General features: G+C 41.8%; 1 pseudogene; it reads right to left on the bottom strand.

Annotated features, from left to right (window-relative positions):
• Positions 1 to 15,890: 15,890 nt before the first annotated feature.
• On the bottom strand, positions 15,891 to 16,630 carry LOC149244159 (hypersensitive-induced response protein 4 pseudogene; annotated as a pseudogene).
• Positions 16,631 to 17,976: the final 1,346 nt, after the last annotated feature.

Here is a 17,976-nt window from a genome sequence, read left to right as displayed (position 1 = left end):
TTCCTTGGTCCATACTTGAAGCGCCATTGTCTCTTGAATGTTCCTGTGTATCTTGTTCCAGGTTTCTTCAGAAAGGGATCGTTTGTTTTTGAATATGCGCTGGTTTCTTTCCTTCCAGACATTCCAAAGGACGATCCCCGGGATGATGCTCCATAAATGGTTAAGGAGTTTGCTTTTGTAAGGATGCTTTGGCCATTGTCTAATCGAGTTGATAATGTCGTTTTCCCCTCTGCATCGTTTTTGGCATCTGAAACTGACTTTATTCCACAGTTGATTAGCTAAAGGGCAGGTATCCAAGAGGTGCTGTAGAGTTTCCTCACTTTGAAGGCAGTTATGGCAGATCGAAGGGCCATGAAAGTTGCGCTTTCTGAGCTTATCCCAAGTGAGTATCTTTTGATGTCCTACCAGCCAAAGGAAATGGGATATTTTTGGCCAGGGACCAAGCTCCCATATCTTGCTCCACAAAGGGTCAGGAGGTGTGGGGATGCTGTTGATCACTTTGTAGGCTTCTGAAGTAGAGTAGGATCCCTTAGGTTGGTATCCCCATCTGAGGATATCCCCTCCATTATCCTGCCTTATACTTCTTTTCCTGAGCTCCATCCTCAGCTCTTCTTCCTTCCACGCATCTGTGTTGTTGAGAATTTGGTTGCTTTGTTTCCATTTTCTAAAACCGTGATCCACCTCCATCGTCCAGAATTGGTACACTTTTTCCTGTAGCTGCTCTTGCCTGTCTGGGATCAGAGAAGGGTGAAGAGTGTTTTGGAGTTTGGGCATTTGGTTCCAAGCATCAGTCCAAAACCTTGCAATGCGACCATTCCTAATTTCCCAGAAGCTATGCTTTTGAATTAACTGATAGTGCTGCTTGGCAGAGTTCCATATAAGAGATCCTCTTTCGGTAGGAGTGAATCTGATGAGTTCTTCTTGAGGTCTATTTCCTGCATATTTGGCCGTCCATATTTTGACCCATGGCTTATCTGGGTTGGTGATCCATTGCCACCAGATCTTGGCATTCATAATAGAATTGTTGTACTCAGGGTCTCTTAGGCCAATGCCTCCCTTGCCTTTGGGCATGCATACATTGGACCATTTAACCAGAGCCCATTTATGATTGGTGGCAGAGTTGCTCCAAAGAAAATTACGCTGCAATTTTCTAATGCTTTTTAGAACCCATTTTGGCGCTGCTAGAATAGAGAACAGGTACAACGGCATAGCCTGCAAGACCGACTTGATTAGAACAGCTCGACTGGCTAAGTTGAGAGATCTGTAGGTCCAGAGGTTGAGACGGTTATCAAGTTTCTCAAGAAGGGAGCGCCAAGCTGGTTGCTTGATCGCTGATGCCGTGAGGGGAGCGCCAAGATACTTGGAGGGGAGGGAGGCAGAAGGGAAGCCCAGGATGCGAGTTACAACAGTTTTGACCGAAGGTGGAGTATGAAAGAAGAAGACCTGTGATTTAGCACAGTTGATATGCGTACCAGAGGCTTCCGAGAAGTCTTGGAGGAGGGATTTAAGATGGGTGGCTTCTTGAACAGAGGGATAACCAAAAAGCATGGTATCATCAACAAACTGCTGATGGGAGGTGGCCGAAGAGTTGTGCACGGAGATGCCTTGGATCTGATGAGAATGGAGCGCTTGTTTAATGTGGCGCCCTAACCCTTCAGCCATAAGAACAAAGAGAAAGGGGGAGAGGGGGTCCCCTTGCCGGATACCCCTTGAGGGTTTGAAGGGGCGGGAGGGAAGGCCATTCACAAGAATTGAAAAGTGAGTGGAGGATATTAGGCTCATGATCCATCGGACCCAAGCGGCACAGAAACCAAAAGCTTTTAACATATGATGAATATAGTTCCAACTTAGTTTGTCAAAGGCCTTGGAAAGGTCTAATTTAAGAAGCATACCTGCTTGCTTTGAGCACTTGAGAGAGTGAATGATCTCATGAGTGAGAAGAATGCCATCCATGATTTGACGACCTTCCACATACCCTGATTGCTCTGGAGAGATGAGCCCTGGAAGGAGGGGTTTGAGCCAATTTGCAATGACTTTTGATATAACTTTGTAAATGACATTGCACAAGGCAATAGGCCTGAATTTGTCAGGGTTGATGGAGTCCTCCTCCTTGGGGATGAGAGTGATGAAGGTGGAGTTAAGAGAGGGCAGAAGCCAGCGCGTGGCTCTGGATTCTTCGACAATCTGCCAGACCTCCTCCTTGATCATGTCCCAGAAGGAGTGAAAGAAAGTAGTAGTAAATCCATCTGGGCCAGGGGCCTTACCTTCTTTGAGTTGCTTCATTGCCTCATCCACTTCCTGGGGTAGAATGGGGCGCATTAGGAGTTCATTGTGTTCCTCCGTAATGAGCTTTGGAACATTGCGGATGATTTTGCTAATGGCCTGTTGCCGATCTTCTCTTTGCTCTTGATGGACCTGTTGAAAGTGATTGAGGAGCACTTCCTCAATTTCCTCGTGAGTTTCTACTTTTGCCCCCGCTTGGTTATGGATGAAGGGTATATTGTTATGCATTATTCGCTGAACTGTGGTTCTGTGGAAGAATTTGGTATTTCGCTCCCCCTCCTTCAGCCATCTGATCCGCGACTTTTGCCTCCAGTAGATTTCTTCTTGCTTCCTTCTATCCTCCATCTTGCTGTGGATGAGTCGCTCCTGCTCCAGGGTAGCTTCCGTGTGCCCTTACGTTATAATTTTTTGGTGGAGGACTTCCAGATCCTGAGTTAACTCTTGCTGCGCCTCAAAGATATTTCCAAAGGTTTCCCTGTTCCATATTTTGAGGTGGCTTTTGAGAAATCTTAATTTTTGCTGAAATTGAAACATTTTTTCCCCTTCCGGGGGAATGAACGAGGCCCAGGTGGTCTTGAAAATCTCCCTGAAAGTGGGATGCGTTAGCCAGAAACCTTCAAATCGAAAGGGTCTTCTGCTAAGGTTACCTGGTCTTTGCCATTGTAAGGCTATTGGCCAATGATCCGATCTAGTATGAGCCAGGATGGCTGCTGAGAAGTCTCCTCCCAAGTGGACCGCATTATCTGAGAGGAGGAAGCGATCCAATTTGGAGGCAATTTGATATTTGCCAGCCCTTCTATTGCTCCATGTGAAAGTACCATTACAAAATGGCATATCTATGAGTGAGGTCAACTGGATAAAATCCTTGAAGCGATTGACTTCAGATTCCATTCTATTCCTCCCACCTATCTTCTCGTCAGCTTTAGTGATCATGTTGAAGTCCCCTGCAACGATCCAGAGTGGGTGTGTTCTGATGTTACTAAGAGCTTCAATCGTGTCAAGGAGTGCTACATTACTTCCTGTGTCTTGCGGGAAGTAAACATTTGACAAATTACCGTGAATATTGGTGCCTACAATGTGAAAGGTCGCTTGTATAAGGTAGTGTGCTGCATGAAAATCTGAGAGGGATACTGCTTGGGTATGCCAAGCTATTGCTAATCCTCCTGAGGCTCCGGATGCATCTACTGCAACCGAGCGACACCCAGGCCAGGCTTTTGAAAGAATGCTGCCTAGCGTAGTACTGTTACACTTAGTTTCCTGGAGAAAGCAAATTTGTGGCTTTTCCTTTTTTATCATGTTTTTTATCATCCTGAGTTTACCGGGGCTATTTAGCCCTCGTACATTCCAAGATACTAGCTTCATAATTAACCATTGACAGAGGGCTTGTAGTACTTTGTCAACTTTGCATATCTACCTGAGTCTACCAGGATCTTCCCAATTTCTATCGTTCTTTGCAGATCTGTCTTCCTTCCTCGTTTTTTTGTGTCCTTTGGGCGCAGATTTCCATCCCATTGGCTTCCTGGTTGTATCCCGAGTTGATGTTGATGATACGCCCGAGAGATGACCACTTCAAGCTTATCGAGTTGGTATTCTGAGATTGAATCATATGCTTTCTTTTTGCAGGCAAGTTCTAATTCCAGGATATCTAGACCATTCAGATCTATGCTCTCTGGCTCTTCTTCCATTATTTGCACCTGATTGCTATCTTCAATGCTGACCTCTGGGTGCTGAGGGAGGTCTGCTTTTCCGTCAACTTCCATTTCCTTTTGGGTCTCTGCAGTATCGTTCTGATCCCGTTTGAGGATGGAAGGGGTAGAGATGGGGGGCGGAGATTTGGGAGGGGATTTGGATGAAGGGGGAGGCGAAGAGGAGGATGGAAGATCAGGATTGGCATCAGCATTGGGAGGGGGTTCATCGGAAGATTGTCCAAGGATGTCAAAGTTGTTCTTGGTTACTGGGCCATGGGGTTTGTTGGGCTGGGTTTTATACCCATTTTGGGGCTTTTTGTGGGTGCGCTTCCTGCTTGAGACTTTGGTGAAGTCGTCCTGGGTAGGGGAATCAGAAGATTCAGGGTTACTGATCTGGACATTCTGAGGACAATCCCTAAAGAGATGTCCTAGGGCATGACATTTTCTACACCGAAATGGAACATGCTCATAGTCAAGGGACTAGGTCCATTCTTCATCTCGATGGGACAGAGTGACTGACTCTGGAAGAGCTTCATTAAGATGTATGAACACACATATTCGAGCATAGGAGATATACTTACGAGATTTGGTTTCTTCTGCAGCCCTGATATACGTTCCCACCCCATTTCCGATTCCTCTGAGAATGTCCTCAACCCAGTATTCATCCGGGAGAGAGTATAGTCTGATCCAAACTGGCGCCCATGTCAAATCTTCCTTGTCTAGATTAAATCTGGGGATCCATTCCCTCAGGTAAAGTCCAGCTGAGTTGAAAAAGTAGTGCCCTCCCATTAAGATTATGTATTTGTCCTCTAGGCAGAAAAAAATTGCTGTGAAGAAGCCTTTCGGTCCTAGCTGTAGGGTGACATCTCCTTTAGGTTTCCATTTCGCCGCTATCCAACCATTTAGGGCTCTCTCAGTAGGCCAGAACCCTATGAACTTCCCAATGAGGGCGTGATCTCGCATGTACTCTATTCTTCTATCAATCTTGTCTCCCGGCAGCTCGATTCGTGGTCGCTCCTTAGCCACTGGTCTGCATGTTGTTGAAGAAATTTTCGGTCCTTCTTCAGGCTTCTCTGTTCCTTCTTGTGGATCGCTGCTATCTTCTTCTCGTCTTCCATTTTGCTTGATGTCAGTGTGCAGCTTTTTCCCCTTGTTCAGGATTTCTTTGTCCACTGAACCAAGGATGACGTTGTGGGCTGGATCATTCTGCACCGGGGAGGGCCCTGACGCCCCCCCAAGTGGGTGTGCCATAGCGCGGCCTTACTGCTCTGCAGCTCTGGATCGCTGCAGAGGCTTTCTCGCTCTCGACGATGGTCTTGCCTGGTGTGCTGTCGGCGCCGTTGGAGGATCGCTTCAGAACCCTAGCCACATCCCCGATTTTGTTGATCATAGTTGTCATGATCTATTTACCCCCGTATTCGATCACGATGATGATTCTTTCACAATTGATTTTTCCAAGCCACCTATTTATGATTATATATATGTCGAAGAAGTCGAAACTCCATAGACTTTCGAGGCACTTCAGCCCGAGTTCATGGTTATGTTAGGCCCTTGCTACCCTGAGGTTGGTTTCACTTCTGATCAACAAATTGTTGGAACACCCAAGGCTCCTCACCACTCATCTATATGCATTGAAGATCAATCTAACACACATATCGTGCTTCCCCCACTTGAACTACATGATCCCATCACTCATGCATTGGAGTAATCTTACATAGAAATCACACGTGCATGACGCAAGTTTTCTTTGTTTATTTCGTTTTCTTACATGTCATATTCAAGAGTATGCATATGCTTAACAATTGCACACAGTTTCACACAACACCATGGTAAGTCCACGGATGGCATGTCACGCACTTGCACTCACGTATGTTCTGTGGACACATTTAAATTTGAAGTGTGTTTGTCTTCATTGTTATATCTTTCATGTTTTCTAGTTCGTATAGTTGTGTTGTTCATGAACCATGCCTTCACCAACATGGGTTGACTAATGTGCAGGTGGTTGCATTGGAAGTATCACTTCACATGAGGAGACCCATGCACCGTTAGCTTAGGAGTAGGAGTAGTGTTTGCTTTTGGTTTGTTTTCTTGCATGCATGTTTGCTTCTTACTTTGCATGTTTGTTTGCTTTCTTGCTTGTTTTCTTACTCGCTTTTCTTATGCATTTAATTCTTCTTTTTATTTTTTGTTGTTGTTTGTTTCTTGTTTGCACTTGTAGGTTAGTTTCACATGAAATCGTGTGCGACTCTTGAAACAAGCTGGGTAAGCTACAAGAGGACTTGTGAAGTTACCAATACTTGGTTATCTTTCATCCTGCCTCTATATGAAGAACTTGTTATCTTCGGTCCATGATATGCCAATGGAAAATACCTATTTTTTGAAGTGAACCTTAGTGAAAACACAACGCTTGCGCACTAACTAGCGTCACCTACTCTAGTCTGTTGTTTTTGGGTTAATCCATGTCAGCTAAGTCAAGTATAGTAAGGTGAGGGGGAAAACCTTAACAAGCACATCAGAGGTATATATAAACTACTTCACTAAAGGAAAAATCTCTTCTGATATCAATAAGTTGGGATCCCTCTTTCGCCTGTAAAATGAGTAAGTGCTATACACTGTTATGAAAAATGAAAATTGAAAAAGTGAAAATTTTCGAAAAAAAATGAAAAATGAATAAGGAGAAAGAAGAGAAAGGCTTCCTACATAGAGAGGTGATGCAAGTAACTCCATCGGGGTATTGACCAAGATCGTTGGCAACGGAGCGATGCTTGTGCTCCTGTGTGACTCTATTGGGGTACTATGCAAGCCTGCTGGCAGCGGGGAAACACCATAGATGAAACTAAAACTCTAACGACCATAAAGATTGTGCACCAATATACCTCTCACCCCAATCGAAATAGCTATGTTGACTTGTCTTGGAGTGTGTGTCGACTGACCAGGAGCTTGGTAGATGCTACATCTTACAATCAAACAAGTGTGGAAACCAAGATGAACAGAGAATTGAATAATACTTCTGAAGGTGTTAGACTTTCTTTTCATGAACAAGGTCCATTCAAAGAGCTGGATTTATACCAGTGTGTCACCAAGTGTTGTAGCATATACAACCACCCTCCAAAAGTTTTCCTTACCTTCATTTTGGAGCCTCCCTACCAACCATCCTCAACAACATGTCTTGCACTCTCAAGTACATAAGCTTCATTGGTATTTCAGTAGCTTGCTAGCCTATGGATGATAACTTGCTTCACTCCCCTCACAAGATGCCACTCCAGACTTGGACGAGTTGTTGGTTGAGCAGCTCCCTCATAAAAATGCGCAATTCTGGAGGGGAACAAACCTTCCCTCTAGAAATTGTGCAAATCTGACTGGCAGCCTGTTGGGCCTAGAAACTACACAATCCTGTCAAATAGCCTTCCCAGTGAAAATTACGTAATATGGTTGATATGTATTTTTATGATTAGTTTTGCTATGCTAATAAAAATTACAGATTAATAAACAAGTGCTTGCTTCTTGCTTTTTGTGTTGAGGTTTCCTTGTTGGTGCTTACTGATCCAAACTGGATCCATGAAAATTATCAAAGTTCTATGACTGTATCAAATCATGACAGACTTCAAAAACTTGTGAACAATGAGCTATCAGGAAGGACCTCTAGACAGTGGCAGTTTGTAGCCAGCAAGGAACGACGAGGACCTTGGTCAAAGCGCGCTAACTGAGGTCCATGGAGACCGTGCAGGACGCAAACTAGAAATTTGGAAGTCCAGATCGAAAAACAGAGGTTGTTTCTGATGATCGATTAGCGCAAAGCATTAATCACGGATCGCTGGGAAAAACCCCTCGAGAAGGAGAATCCCCGAGTGCACAGTCACAAGGGAAGCTGAAAACCATGGGAAAAGCACTAAACTGAAAGGTGGGTCCCGCGCTCCAAAATTGGCGGAATATCAGAGGTGTTTCGGGTGGTAAGAGGATTTGGCAGGGGAACGAGCGATTCCATATGTTGATTGACGCGTGTCCGGCGGATGAGAGAGAAAAATTCTCTCATCGCGGGCTAACATTCGAGCAAGTCAATTGCACAATAAGAGCGATAACCGTAGGATCTGGAGGCCCCAGATCTAACGGCGGAGATTGTGCCCGATGGGAAGCTGGATTTGGAGGGAGAAATAAGCTACGACATATAAACATTTGAAGTCTGATTTGACCGCTAAGTTGGTGGATGAACATTACACAGAGTAACCGAAATACCGAATCGTTTGAGGAAGAGCTGGCACAGTTCGTGAGAGGACAAGTGACCACTTCCCTGTGAGACATTACACAGTGGTGATGACGCAGAGGCAAGGAGTTCCAAGCAAACAACAGTAAGCGATTCGAAGGGGTGGAAGAGGAAGTGAACAGTCATGAGATGGATTGGCTTTAAGCCATGAACAGACAGAGAACAGAATTGAGGAGACAAGAGGAAGAAGGAGACAGTGAGATAGAAGAGACAGAAGTAGAGAACAGAGAGATGAGCTGACCTACAAAGTTAAGGCAGCATCGAGTAGACAGAACCAGGCTTGAGAGGTTCAAGCAATCCCTGTGAAATTATTTGTTGGGAACTGAGTACCAAGTCGGACTCATCCCATTAAAGACCAGAGAGGTCGAGACTTGGTAAGGGAGATTCTGTGCACTCTAGTGGCTTGGGGAATCCAAGTACCACCCTACTAAGCATCATCTATTTCAGGAGACTCAAATTGAGCTCCTCATTGTAAAACTTTGTTCAAAGACACAATAAAAGAAGGCCACCACTGAAAGCTAGATTGGAGACGTAGCCCAGGAGGATTGGGTGAACTCCTTATTAAATTTTGTTGTGTTCTATTTTGCTTGTTGTGTTTCTCTTACTGTTTTCCATTTTCCAGTGTCTGTGTATTTTGAAATCTTATCGATCCGTTGCCTAAGATAACATAGACACACACCAGCACATGAGTTTGTAATACCTTCATTAATTAAATTAAATGAGATCACGCACAAGTGATTTTCATATCAAGTGGTATCAGAGCATTAGGCTGTTAAGGTTAGACAAGGTTGTGTTGGATTTAGCCGTTGAATGCTAACTAGATCAAAGCTCAAATTAAGAGAAGGAGAGTTGGTCGAAACTAATCCTGAAATTGGGAGAGTCTATCCTCGGAAGACAATGTCAGAGGAAGGTTCTGTGGGGCCAGACCCTCAATTCATAGATAGTTTCCTAGCCATAAGGTGCATGGTAGAGGAAATGTATAAGGACTTTAGAAAACATAAAGATGAAGATTCATCAGGCTCCAAACAAGATAAGGACGAAGATGAGCCTCTCCTCCATGACCACTAAAAAGGCAAAGGGAAAGAAGAAAGCTTTCTCACACCTCCTAATAGCCCTGAACATAAAAAGAAGGCATATTTGATTAAACTAGATGTTAAATTTGATTTACTTATATATGATGGAGAGTTGAATGCAAAAAAGTTGGACAATTGGATTAGACAAATTGATGTGTATTGTAGAGTGCAGAGTATTGATTCAGACAAGAGCAAGATTCAGCTGGCCAGCCTACGCCTTGGAGGCATTGCCTTAGTCTGGTGGGAAGGCAGGACCCAAGCTAACATGAAGAGACATGGTAAGACCATTTCTTTCTGGAGTGAATTTGTTTCTGCAATCAAAAATCAATTCTATCGATTAGCCTACATGCAGCAAGCCATGATGAGCTGGCAAACTCTTCGACAATTAAAAGGGAAAAGTGTACAAGGTTACACCCAAGAATTTAGGAAGAGAGCATTGATTCTAGGAATCTCACTAGACTCACCTGAGACTTTGTTGAAGTACATTGGTGGTCTACACAGCTACATGAGGCACACTATCCTCATGTTTAATCCCACTAGTATAGATTAGGTATCTGTTCAAGCTACACATCTAGAAGCTAGAGGAAAGAATGGAAGTCCAGAAGTTGGGGGATCATCCCAACCCATCGCAAGCAAGAATAAGGAGAAAAGAAAACAAAAATGGAAAGCAAGGAAGGCTAACACTACACAGAAAAGCAAGGCTTCATGCACTCACTATAAGAAGGATGGGCATGATGATGAGCACTGCTGGATTCTGCATCTGGAGCTGAGACCTAAGAAGTTCGAGGGCAAGAAGAAGAAGACTGCTGCAGCTATTTAGAAAGATTTGGGGTCAGACTCAGGAGATGAAACAACTATTGCAACCACGGGTATAAAAGGTAAGAATTTTGAAGCATCTACTAGTAATTCTGCACAATCTACTATTGATGAAGAAAATGAGAGAAAAAGACATGAGCTTTTCCATATTCGAGTTATTTCCAAACATCAAAAGATTGATACTTTGTTTGATAGTGGCTCACAAGTAAATCTAATTTCTGAAGCAATTGTAAAGAAGTTGGGATTAGTGACTACACCTCACAAGAAACCATACCCATTAGGATGGTTAAATGATAAAGCACAACTACAAGTGACTAGAAAATGCAAACTCAAGTTTTCTTTTGGGTCAGCATTTGTAGATGAGGTTGAGTTAGACATAATTCCTTTGGATATATGTGGAATTGTTTTAGGAAGTCCTTACTTGTATGACATAAATGTTATTTTCTATAAAGCTAAGAACAAATATCTACTTGTTAAAGATGGAATTGAATACTTTGTAAGAGCTCATAAGCTCAAGAATAATTACACTGTCATAAACTCAGGGCAAATGAAACGAATGATAAATTCATGCAAACAATTCTTACTAATGGTTGTAAAGGAAAAGAAACTTGATAAAGCCAATGTATTTGAGGGTTGTGATGCTAAACAGCAAGCTGATTTAGAAAAAGTTGTTTCAGAGTATGATATCTTGTTTCAAGAACCTAAAGGTCTGTCACCCAAGAATCAAATAGTGCATGATATTATTTTGCAGCAAGATGCTCCATTTCCTAACATTGGAATGTACAGGTTGTCCGCTTTAGAGAACGCAGAAATCAAGAAGTAGGTGCAGGAGTTGCTCGAGAAAGGGTTCATCAGACCTAGCACATCACCATGTGGGTCACCAATCATTTTGGTGAGAAAGAAAGATGGCTCGTGGAGAATGTGCATTGATTACCGAGCACTGAATAAGATAACAATAAAAAATCATTATCCCCTTCCTCGCATAGATGATCTGTTAGATCAATTGAAAGAAGCTGTTTATTTTTCCAAGTTAGACTTGCATAGTGGATACCATCAGGTTAGAGTTGCAGAACAAGATGCATGGAAGATTGCTTTCAAAACAAAGCAGGGATTGTATGAGTGGATAGTTATGCCATTTGGCTTAACTAATGCTCCTGCTACTTTCATGAGATTAATGAATGATGTACTCAAACCTTTTCTTGATGATTTTTTTATTGTGTATCTGGATGACATTCTGATATATAGCAAAACATGGGAAGAACATTTAAAGCATGTTAAGCAGACACTAGATGTTTTGAAAAGAGAAAAACTTTATGTTAAACTCTCAAAATGTGAATTTGGCAAAAAATATCTGAATTATTTGGGACATATAGTAGAGGGTGGTGAATTGAAGATAGATCCCTCTAAGGTGGCAGTCATTGTAAACTAGCCTAAACCCAAATCTGCTACAGAAGTTAGGAGCTTCTTAGTAGCAGCACAATATTGGAGAAAGTTCATTTCTAACTTTTCCTTAATTGTAGCTCCCTTACATGCTTTAACAGGATTGAACAAGGTGTTTTAGTGGGGAGGCAAAGAGCAAAAAGCCTTCGACACCTTGAAAGAAAAGATTAGTAAAGCACCTGTACTAGCACTGCCTGATCTTCAAAGACCGTTTGAGATCCAAATGGATGCCAATGACTATGCCATGGGAGCAGTGTTGACACATCACGGTAAACCCATATGTTATCATTCTGAGACATTTAATTCTGCAGTAGTTAACTATCCTACATATGATAAAGAATTGTATGCATTAGTATAGAGTGTGAAAAAGTGGAAACATTACTTAATGGGCAAAGAGACAGTTATACATACTGATCATCAACCACTTCAATATCTACACTCCCAAACTAAGTTGCAGCAATCAAGACACTATAGATGGATGGGTTTTCTACAACAATTTCATTTAGTCATCAGATATAAAAAGGGCATACACAACAAAGTTGCAGATACGTTATCTAGACCCATTATAAATGCATCTACTATACTTAAGCATAATTTTGTGTTACATGAAAGCTACATTGAACAATATGCTCAAGATATAGACTTTAAGGATGTATATGCAACTTTAATTCAAGGCAAACGAGTAGAGGAATTGAATTATCATATAAAGGACCGGCTCTTATATCATTGTGGGAAGTTATGAATTCCACAAACTGAAAGAGTAAAGATAATTTGAGAAGCACACATTTCTCTAATATCAGGTCACTTTGGGGTAAGTAAAACAATTGCACAGCTGCAAAGATTTTGTTATTGGCCAAAAATGAATGAGACAGTTTCTAGATATGTAAGAGGGTGTACCATGTGTGCTAAAAGCAAGCCCAGCAATAGAAAACTAGGCTCGTACACTCCATTACCAGTTCCTTCTCATCCTTGGGAAAGTGTTTCCATGGATTTTGTTGGAGGACTGCCTAAATCTAGGAAAAGTCATGATTATCTGTATGTTGTTGTGGATAGGTTTAGAAAAATTTGTATTTTGATACATGTAATAAACAGATTACAGCTGAACAAACTGCAAAACTATTCTTTCAATCTGTATGGGTTCATTTTGGATTACCCACTTCCATTGTATCTGATCGAGACACCCGATTTGTGGGAAAGTTTTGGTCAAGTTTGTGGGAACTAATGGACACCAAACTGAAGAAAAGCACAACTTTCCATCCACAAATTGATGGCCAGACAGAAGTAGTCAGCAGGACAGTGATCCAGTTACTCAGAGGATATTGCAGTAAGCATCCTAAGCTTTGGTATGAACATTTGTGTTATGTGCAACATGCTTACAACCAAGCAAAACATTCTTCTACACAGAGATCCCCTTTTGAGACCTGTTTTGGTTTCACACCAATGTCTCCTTTGGATTTTGTCTTTGGTAAAGACACCACAGTTGAGGGACACAATGATGTGGACAGGGCAACTAGGTTCATTAAACAAATCCAAGAGATCCACCAGGCAGTACAGGAACAACTAGAAAAGAGCCAAGCCAAATACAAGGCAAGGCATGACAAGCATCGGATGGAGCATAGTTTCCAAGCTGGTGATCAAGTATGGCTGTATATTAGCAAGGACAGGATGAAAGGTGAAGGTAAAAAGCTAAAGCCTATCAGGTATGGACCTTTCAAGATACTTGAGAAAATTGGTGAGAATGCTTTTCGCCTTGATCTACCAGCTTACATGCACATCTACTCAGTCGTGAATGCAGATTGCTTGAGATTGTTTGAACCTTCACTAATTGAGGATCCTGAAGAGAAGAGTCAATTGCCTTCTATTGATGATCTATTACCTGAATATCTTAATGAATTGGAGGAAGACACAGTTTTGGACAGGAAGGTGAGAACGACGCGCAGGGGAGATGTTGATTACCTCATAATTGGGCTCAAAGGTTCAAAGCCGAGCAGTGCAAAGTGGATAGAGATTGGACAAGTGAGACAATTGTATCCTCACTTAGTCGATGCTTGAAAACCAACTTTTGGTGGTGTTAGCGCTTGAAATTTCACCTCAGGCTGATAAAGGCAAACCTCAAGGCTACATCAAACCATTTAGACTCGTAGCTAGCCCTACGGGGCAGGAGAAGGCTCTCTCCGGTCAATCTCGGTAGATCTTCAATGGGATGAGATGACCAACAAGGTAACACTGATATTAGGCTAGTAAAATGATTTAAAAAGGTTGATTTGGGGTTTTTAATTAAATAACGGAGTTTTTCTGGGCTGCATGGGCAAAATCACAGCTTGAAACAGGGAAATATAATGAACAACACAGGTTATCGACTGAGGCAAGGTAGGCAAGAAATTTAGCATCAAATCTAGATTTAAATGGGATGGAAAGACTGGTGAGGAGCTAAGGAGGGCAAACAATAACTTTGAATCCTCCTTAAACAGAAGAAAACATTGAATTGAACAAACTTAAAAGCAGAGCATGGCAGGCATGAATTCTTGCTTTAACACTTCATTTGTTCAATTAGAAATGATCATGAAGTGAAATGGAACATAACAGATCACATATGAAACAAAAGGAAAACTTATGCTAAATTAACATACCACATGAATCTGAGAAGTCAGAGCTGTGACATTTTCATTAAAAATCCCTCTGTCAAAGACTGTACAATGGAAATCAGTTCTCCTCTAGCGCTCAGAATTTTCTCCTCTCTCTGCTCCCTATTTTTTAAAATGAATTTTTCTTTTAATATATGAAACAAAACACAGCTGGGGGAAAACAAATCGACCCCAAGACTAGGAATTTGTTTTTATCATTATTAATAAATAAACTAACAGAAAACAATCAGCTCTTCTGAAAATAAAAATGCGCTCCTTCTTCTACTCGAATTGTTGAAAACTGATGAAGCGGTGGCATTACAGGTGTCAATCCCATTGGTGAAGACAAATATGGGCAATCGAATCTTGTTCCCTGCCACTTTGCAACTGCTCCCCAAATGTCCGGAAATGCGTTGGCCATTTTACCGCAATTAGGAGAAGATTTTGAAAATCTGGAATAAATCCACCGCATATATCGGATGGAAATCGACCCCCCTACAATCTTTCTTATCCGATAATAATGGGCATATCTGTTGAGCATGGTATAACACATGAATCTACGCGTCCAGGCATTTGCGGCTTTTGTTGAATGAGAAACGGCAAAGACACCCCTGTCACTTGAATGTTTTTGTTCTTCCTGAAAAAAGGCTTGACACCCCTGAAAGCAATCCCTCTGTTGTCTCAGTTGCAGGTTCTTCTACATTCATACTTCCATATTCACAATTATTCTTAATGCTAATGGGCTCATGTTGGTTGTCATGATCTTCAACATTAGGGAGAGAATGACTTGGCAAATTGAGCCAATAAAAGTTCCTCGATAAAGGTTTTGCTGATGTATCAAGAAGCATGAGGAGTAGAAAATAAACCGGCTTTGCATTATGTGATTTTTGATACTGCATTTCAAAAACTGGAAGTGTTATTTTTGATGGCACTGATATATTTTTGTTGATTTTGTGGTATGGACAGGTCCCTTCCAAATCCCATACTGAGAGCTCCTCTGTAACATTTGACAGGGGACTTCGAATAAGGATGAAGCTGCAAGTCATTCTTTAGAGCTGCATTGATGTCATCTGGTGGGTGTTGCTCATTACCTCCAACCCATAGTGCCAAGCTTGCATGGTTAGGTAAAAGCTTGACTGTGTCCCTTGCATTTTAACACGACACTTAAGATAGCACATATGCCGTGAAAAATTACGCTTTCTGAATGACAACGTGACTGGTTATGGCAGGAAGTTAATAGAATTGAAGGCTGGGCTGGCCCCTGCCCAAATTGTAATTTTATTTCGGCTACAATTGTAAGATTAACACTGTTATTGCATTGCAGAATAAACCTATTACCTCTGCGTATATGTAAGTGGTGGTCCATACTCGGTGCCGCAATATATTTCCCACTGTAAATAAAATAGTAACCATGGAATATGCCTTCAAGGCTACTTCTATTCCATGGGTTTACACCCGTAAAGCCATAACAACACTCATGTTTTAACACTAAAATAATATAACATGCTGGAACAGGGTGATGTCTTTAATGCTGTCTGGTGCGTATTCTGCACATGGCAACTAGCTGAGATGTCATCTGATGAAAATGTAATGTCATGGACCATTTGACCATAGCTTAAAAGAGGAAAATTTTTCTCAAAAGAACCATCTTCAGCAAGGAAATTTGACACTGGATTCACACAGAAAGTAAAGGAACCAAGCATATTTCATGCACCATAAACAGTATCAAATCCTTCGCAATTTTCTAAAGCAAATCCTGAGAGACACTTGATGCTTCCATAAGTCCATTCCTTATTTGCTCACTGACGTCTCTCACATGCCCTGGACCATGCGGAATGAAGACAGTCGTGTTCTTGGATGATGCCCCAACATCTTTTATTGTGTCAAAGTACTGAGTTATCATGACTAAATCCATGACATTCTTCGAAGAAGTGCCGGGGACCTTATGGGAAAATTCTAACACATTTTCTCGTAGCCCATCTGTGATAGCTTGTCTCTGTCGTGCAACCTCAACACCAGCAAGATATCTTGCCTCTGCATCAGCTTCCGCCCTTTAACTTGTAGTATTTTGTCTGCTTCACCTCTAAACACACTTGCAAGTTGAAGTCGTTGGGCTGCATTGATCTCATTCATTGCCTTCTGTACTGAAGGATCCGGAACTATATCAACCACAAGTATCTGTTGTATGTTATACCCATATGACCCCATTGCTTTTTCAAGCTTTTCTAACACAACTTTGGCAACATCGCCCTTTTGCTCAAATAATTCATCCAAATTCATCTTTGGAACATTTGCTCGAACCACATCAAACACATAAGCTTGAATTTGTTCTTAAGGATTTTGCAGCTCATAAAATGCATCGTCAGCATTCTGTTTCACAACATGATACTGGATGGAGCAAAATAATTGCACAAAGACATTGTCCTGAAATTTATCTGAAGCCATATGACGAAGTCGTTGATAGTAAACTGGACCAATGAATATTTCACAAGTAAGCTCTGTACCAAGGGTGCCACTGTAGAGGACCTCTGTGCCATGATAGTTGAAACCATATGAAGATAAAACTTGACCAAATTCATCAACAGTAGAGTCTGATGTATGCTTTGTTTTCTTTGTGCTTTTACAGAGGTAGGAGCTTGAAGTCGCTGCCAGTGGAAGAGCTGAAGATAAATTACATAATCTAAAACAACACATTAATGATTTCTTCTTCAAAACACTGTTTTGAAGAAGAATCAATCTCTGACATGAGATGGAGTCTAACATCGGCTCCACTTGGGATGGCAGCTGCCGCTCTGTGGAGGTGCCAAGAACCGCAGAACTTTGGGAGAGCAGACAGTGCCTCCACCCATTGGGCAATGGAGTCATCATCGACCCAACTCTTGACTTAATTTTCAAACTGAAACTAAACTCAAACAATCTTCAAGCAAACTAAAACAAGATGCTGCCCTTATGGCTGCTTATTTATTTACAAAGTTACCCTACTTTGCTGTACAAACACTAGATCAGGTAATACTAAAATGGCAAATTAACCATTCAAGTAAACCTAAGAATGTTGTAGCTCGAGAATGCTTCCGCTAGAACACAGATGCAATTGCTGGCAACCCTTCATGCATGTACTGAGCCTGATCACGTACAAGACAGCCTGATCTATCAATCAAACTGAAAAATGTGTCCATGTATGCCACAATAGGATCACGGAAGCCGGACTCTATTGGTTGCCCCAACTCTGTGATGCATACTTCCAGCTGCACACTGTCAATGTAAACGACTGTAGGCAATTCTATGATATCTTGTTTCGAATGAGGAAGGATTTCCAAGAACTTTTTAGGGTCTTGGAAATCATATGACTGAATTTGCTCATCTAACCATTGAATCTCCTTCTCGATTCTTTCAACAATTAACTCATAGCCACTAGTTTTGAAGACCTTAAGAGATTTCAAGCATTGAAGCAAGGCACTAAAAACATCTTCATCTAATTCAGTATCTGCTAACTTCTTTCTTATTTCTTCTACAGCTTCACACAGGGTAGGGTTTGCCACATACCCTTCCATTGCATGAATAGATCAGCAAGCGTTAGAATGTCTGGATCGAGTTGGAGTCGCCAGGTGAATGGTTCAGCCTGCATATGTATCTGACTGCTGTCCACCATCAGCATCAGATCTGCACCTTGATTGCATGTACTGGGACAAGACAATCAACAAGTTGAATGTTCTCTCCAGTATGGTCGCCAGTATGTTAGCGCTTGAAATTTCACCTCAGGCTGATAAAGGCAAACCTCAAGGCTACATCAA

This window comes from Pinus tabuliformis, chromosome 8 (genome assembly GCF_031772625.1).
Source record: "Pinus tabuliformis cultivar Carrire ecotype Pingquan chromosome 8, CPIR1, whole genome shotgun sequence".
In the NCBI taxonomy this organism is placed as follows: Eukaryota; Viridiplantae; Streptophyta; class Pinopsida; order Pinales; family Pinaceae; genus Pinus; species Pinus tabuliformis.
This window is presented reverse-complemented; position numbering and strand designations above follow the sequence as displayed.